Below are 6,000 nucleotides of genomic sequence, written 5' to 3' on the forward strand. Positions count from 1 at the left end.
GCAGCATTTATCACCATTGCCAAGTACTTGTAGAATAATGTGACCTCCATATTACGTCATTAGAGAACCGTCTTATAACAGTCACTATCATGGTAAATGATACACATTTTGAAAAATAAAATGTTAATTATGAATTTTTATATGGGTTTCAACAGTAAACACTATTTAGCTACGGACAAGTGCAATATCTATGCTACAAGCCTATCTTCTATGCAGCGTTTTAATAAACCCAGACACTTTAGAAAATAGATTTCACTTGTAATTAGTTCCATAGGAAAAATGGTCATTATACTGTTTTTTTATATCGTTGGCCAAATTTTCATATAAATCCTTAAAATGAGTCTTGCGAGACATCGAAGCACTGCATGATCGTTGATTATTAGAAGACTAATAATACTGAAAGGGAGTGGAATCCCAGGGTGTCCCAGCTCAGAGGGGAATTTTTTTGTCTATGTTGATCATTCTTTTGGCAAGCAAAGATGAGATGATTAACGTCTGCACATCTGAGTCGTTGCCTTCGACCATAAATATAATAGACTGGCCCTGACGTCATTTTCGTGGCTCCAACATCTCTGGGCTGAAGTCACGTGAATGTTGGCAAAACATGGTTGTTTCGTGTTGTGCTTATGGCTGTACTCAGCGTTTTGTCGGGGAAATGGCATTACATTACACGTGTAAGTGTGTCTAAGATAGTGCAGATGCGTTTATTGAAATCTGCTGAAGTGACTTTTACATGTTTTTTACACTTGAAATAGAGTATCACGTAAATTAAAGTGTTGAAAGTGACGCCTGTAAACTCAGACTCATATTACATTTTGGAAAGTATCTGTGATGATTCGGTTACAGAAGTAAGTATAACTGTTTCTCGTTCCTACTCATAGGTTCTGTAAGGATGAAAACCGAAGGCAGCTTTGGATACAGGCCTTGAAACGGAAAAACTTTAAGCCGTTTGCACATACGCGCCTTTGCTCGAAGCACTTCGAGGAGAAGTGTTTTGATAGGTTAGTTATTATTTACAATGTATATCTATAATTTGTATTTACAGTGTCTGTCATTTTTAAACCTAGGCTCCAAAATTATTTTCTGAAACTGCAAAGTCTCACCTTTCATCTAAAATATCATTTTTTTTAAACTAATAGTTTAAACTTTTGTAAAAATAGTGGGAACTGAACCTTTGAAGGGCACCTAAAATTGATACTCTAAAATGGACCTGCTCCTAAAGTAAACAATTTTGACACCTATAATTGACATAATTCCCATAGCCCATTTTCTTTTATAAGTGACTAAAGCTCGAAACGTGGCGAATACAATGTTTAAAGTTTGGACACGAGCCCACTCTTACTGTTTAAAAGAATTTTAACGACATTTTACTATAATTGATAGTTTATAGTAATTTCGTCCCACTGCCCACCAGAGTGGCGTTCGATGTATTTGTTAGATTTTATAAATGGTACTTTGAACAAATCCAGGTCAAATGTAGTTCTGGCATAATTTTTCACAAATAAGCGTTTGGCAGTCAATTGAGAAATGTGGGGAAAATCCGATACAAACATAGGATGGCAGACCGCTGATTTGAAATCCCGCCACGTTTTGCCAACAGTCACATGGTTTATGTTGGAGCCACACCAGCCATATAGCTTTTGCACAGCAAGGCCAGTCTACTAGTATCTATGGTCGAAGGTCGTTGCAGTCACAGGCGTCTGAAGTCCAAAGATGAAGACAGAACAAATGAGCAGGAAAGCTTCCTTAATTGAAACTTGTGGTTAACACATAGGATTAGCTGAGAGATAACACACACAAAGTATTCAATACCCATTTATTAATCACTTGTATGTAACAAATAGCAGTTAAACATGTAATGTGCCAAAAGTTAACACTGGAATAAAGCAGTCCAAAGAAGCAAAGTCACAAAGATAGGGTGCTCTGTGTCAGAGACGCCACAGGCCCCCCCCCCCCCAGTAGTGCGGAGCAGGGCAGAGGGAAGCTTCATTACACGAATTCGTAGTCTTGGTGCCAACGAGGCGGTTGTAGGCGACGGCCGGTGTGGGAAATGGGGGCATCAGTGTCAGTGGCACAGCAGTGCTATGGATCCAACAGCTGCAGGGGCAGAGACGAATCAGTGGAAGGCAGGTGGCTGTGTCGGGAGGTAGATCGTTGAGTGACCAAGCCAGTTTCAGCCAATTAGGTGGAGGTGGATGACAAACGTGTTCATACCACAATGTAGCACATGGTGAGGGCCCAAATAAGGCAGCTGCAGGGCTGCTTGCACAGTGTCGCCCCACAGCATAACAAAATCGCACATAGCTAGGTCCTTGTGGACGAACATAGGCGGGATGATGTGTGGGCGGGGTAGCGTGGAGGCAGGGCTTCCTTTAGCTCCAGCTCTGACAGATAAACATCTACATTTCTTACAAGTCCCTGGTGGTGACTTTTATGATTCAGTGTATAAGCAACTTTACTTTCTGTTTTTGACCTAGAGGGTTATCGTCTACCAATTTATTGGCAGTGTCCCTTAGCGAAATCAATGCAGACTCTGGGACTCTGCACTTCCCAACAGCCTTGAGATTCCGCATTATATTTTTAATTACAGCATATGAGATGAGTAATAATTTTTCCAAAGCCGTGGAATAGTATTTCCTAACATTACCATTGATTACCTTGACAAACACATAGAAAGGACGAGCAGTGTTGAGCTTGATCTCTGTTAGACGATATGGACGTGCTGGAAACATCCATTCAAAATGTCAACCTTGCCCGATGGAGATTGAGCATGCCTGCCAACGTTGCTGCACCGGCACGGGATGCACAGACAGCTCCAAGTGCGACAGTCGTGCTTCACGCCAGGCCAGATGAAGTGCTCTGTAATGAGCTAAGCCGTGCAAGACAGTAAAGACTCTATGATGAAGGGTGGCAGAGACTAGGGGGTGGAGCTTGCCGGTAGAGGTCACACAAAGGACAGGGATTGTCGAATCAGGTAGTATATGGGGCTGGACAGAAAGCAATGAGTTGTTGTCTGATATTATTCGCTGTCTATCATCGTCGTCAGCTTGTAGTCAGGCAAGCTCCTCCAGATTCAGTGGTGCGGTTAGCACACAGATGCCAAAATGTTCTCTGCATCACGGATATAGCATGCGTCAGAAGAGTGCTGACAGATGTAGCACCTCGGCAGAAGGTTCTTAGCTGGCTTATGAATAGCGTCCATGAGTGGCTTGCAATCTGTATAGATCGTGAAGTGTCGCCCCTTGAGGTCTCTATGGACACAGTGAGGAGCTCATGGTCGAAAGCTGACCACTTGCACTAGCTCTTAGTCAGTTTCTTGGAAAAGAAGTGGAGGGTTTGGTGGAGTCAGCAGTGTGCGGTCGTAAAACAGCACCCACAACTGAGTCACTGGCATCAGTCGTGATCGAGACATAGGTCTCAGGGTCAGGGTGGGCAAATGTGGCGGCTTTGGTGAGAGCAGTTTTAAGGTTACCAAAATTATTGAGCATCGGTTTGGTCCACTTCAACTTCCATTTTCCAGTGGTGTTTTTGCCAGAGAGGATGTCGGTGAGAGCCATTTGGATGGAGGCAGCTTGAGGAATATGGCGGCGGTAAAAGTTTGCCATACCCAGAAAACGACGGAGCTGAGCATAATCATTGGGGAGAGGAAGGCTAAGTATGATTTCCACACGAGAACTCGTCGGTCTGAGGCCGTCGGCAGAGACAAAACGGCTGAGGAAGGTATCGGATGTGGAAAAAAATTGAGATTTATCGTGGTTGACCACCATGCCATTGGCAGCAAGGGCTGAACGGACTGCATCGAGGTGAACTTGTTGCTCCTCAGCAGACGAGGCAAAGATAAGTATATCATCGAAGTAAGCATAGACAAATGGCGGAAGGAGCAAAGTGGGTTCAATGAACCACTGCCACATCTGCACAGCATTTTTCAATCTACAGGGCATGTAACAGTATTGAAATAGGCCGAAGTGTGTGGTGATGGCTGTCTTTGGAATATCCAGTGGATGCATAGGAATCTGATGATATGCATTCAAACAAACTAAAACGTAGAAAAAGGTAGAACCATGGACTAATTGAGTGAAATCCTGGAAATGTTGAATGGGATAGTTATCGATAATGGTGCGAGCATTAAGGGACCTGCAGTCCCCGCACATGCATAAGGTGCCATCCTTTTTGGGAACAAGGTGAATAGGTGAAGACCATTGCTATTGGAAGGGCGAAGCACACCCGAAGCCAACAGATCCTGAATGATCTCCTTGATGCTCAGAAGCTTTAAGGACTGTCGGACTGTTGGTGGTGTGAATCCTATGACAAGTGCCATTACTGATGGCCAGTACTCAAGAAGGAGGGTCAACAAGAAGGATCAAGAAGGTATCCGCAGGTAACGTCGGTTCACTGGCCTTGGTGAACTGGTGTGGCATAGGCGGGGCGTTAGCTGTAGTTGGCGATAGAAGGCGCTATGCCGGAACGAAGCGGCGCAAAGGATTTGGAGGTGGGCATGCAGGTGCATCTTGTAGATTCGTCTGTGGGGGTGTGAAAAAACCAGCAGGCAATGGAATGCTCGACACAGGAGCAGATTGGTGAGAAGACGCTGTAGAGGCATGTGATGGTCCGCCTCACTGTGGGGTTGCGGATAGGCAATGTATGGTATGCCGTGGATGTGACAGTTCGGCAGAGGCAGAGGCGATGCATGTGCATAAGGTCTCGTTCTGTGAATGGAGTTCGTCGATTTGTGAGCGCATATGCGACAGATCAGAGACCTGTGTTGTTCTGCACTCAGCCAGGAATATACATGTGGAAAGAATAGCCAAGGAGGGGGAGAGTGAAGTCATGCTGAACCCATGTGAGCATGGAACTGTAGAGCCAGACGCTTGGCTGATTGTGGCGGCCTACAGGTCTGATGAAAATTCGTAACGGTGTAGAAAATCCAACCCGATCACAGGTTCACCCACGTCGGCAGTGGGTAAGGTCCAAGGGAAGGTGTGAGCCAGTGATAGGTGAAGTGACATCTTGATGGAGCCATGGACCGCAATAGGAGAACGATCGGCGGCGATCAAGGCGAGGGTAGAAAGGGATAGTCTGTCGACAGTGTGCTTGGCTGCAATTACGCTAACGTTGGCGCCAGTTTCGACGAGAAAATGGATGACCATCGATATGTCTGTGGCATAGAGGCGTCTCATTACTAAAGCAGATGGTACAGCGTCGGACGATAGGCGCCATGAAGGTACGTGGCGGGACGTGGCACCTAAACGTGCCCATCGGTCTTGTTTGGGTAGCCACAAGGCACGTGGCAGTTGTGTGTGGCGTCCCCATAAGTAGCGTGGAACAAGCACAGCAGGTAGGCCGGTTGGTGTGGCAGTGCAGTATGGGAGGGGATTACAGCTAACTGCTTCAGAGCCGGTAGCTGATCGGGTTGCTTCTTGGGCAAGGTTGGCAGCTGTCGGAAGCCCACTGGCAGTATGTCCTGTAGGTCACTAGGTGGCAGCTCCTGACAGGCAGCTGAAGTGAGTGTGCTGGCCTCTGCTGACAGGGTGCGGAACTGGAGCCGCAGGTGTGCCGACTGTGGATGATGGAGAAGACGTTTGTGACAGGCGGTGGTGGTGATGAATGATTGCGTAAGCCTTATCTGCTATGTGTAACTGAACCTCGAGTGGGTCAGCAATGTGAGACAGTAGATGAAGTTGCAGATCCGAAGGCATTTTGACCATCCACAACGTCCAAAGTGCGGCATCAGGTAAAACTTGATCGTCGATTAACGCACGTAGGTGCCGCCAAAGCTGCAAAGGGGTACGATCATCAAGATGCTCCTTGTGAATAATGTGATGCATAGCCTCCACTGGAGGTTGGGAAATTGGCTTGATAAGCAGTGCTTTGGCCGTTGAATATTTGTGTGAGATGGGTGGTGAGAGAAGCAAGTCACTGATGACCTCTGTATGTGCGGTGGCTCACCAGGCAGACAAAATGGGCATCATCGTCCAAAATGCAGTGGATGTCCAGTAGGTG

The sequence above is a fragment of the Schistocerca cancellata genome, chromosome 2 (genome assembly GCF_023864275.1).
Source record: "Schistocerca cancellata isolate TAMUIC-IGC-003103 chromosome 2, iqSchCanc2.1, whole genome shotgun sequence".
Lineage (NCBI taxonomy): Eukaryota > Metazoa > Arthropoda > Insecta > Orthoptera > Acrididae > Schistocerca > Schistocerca cancellata.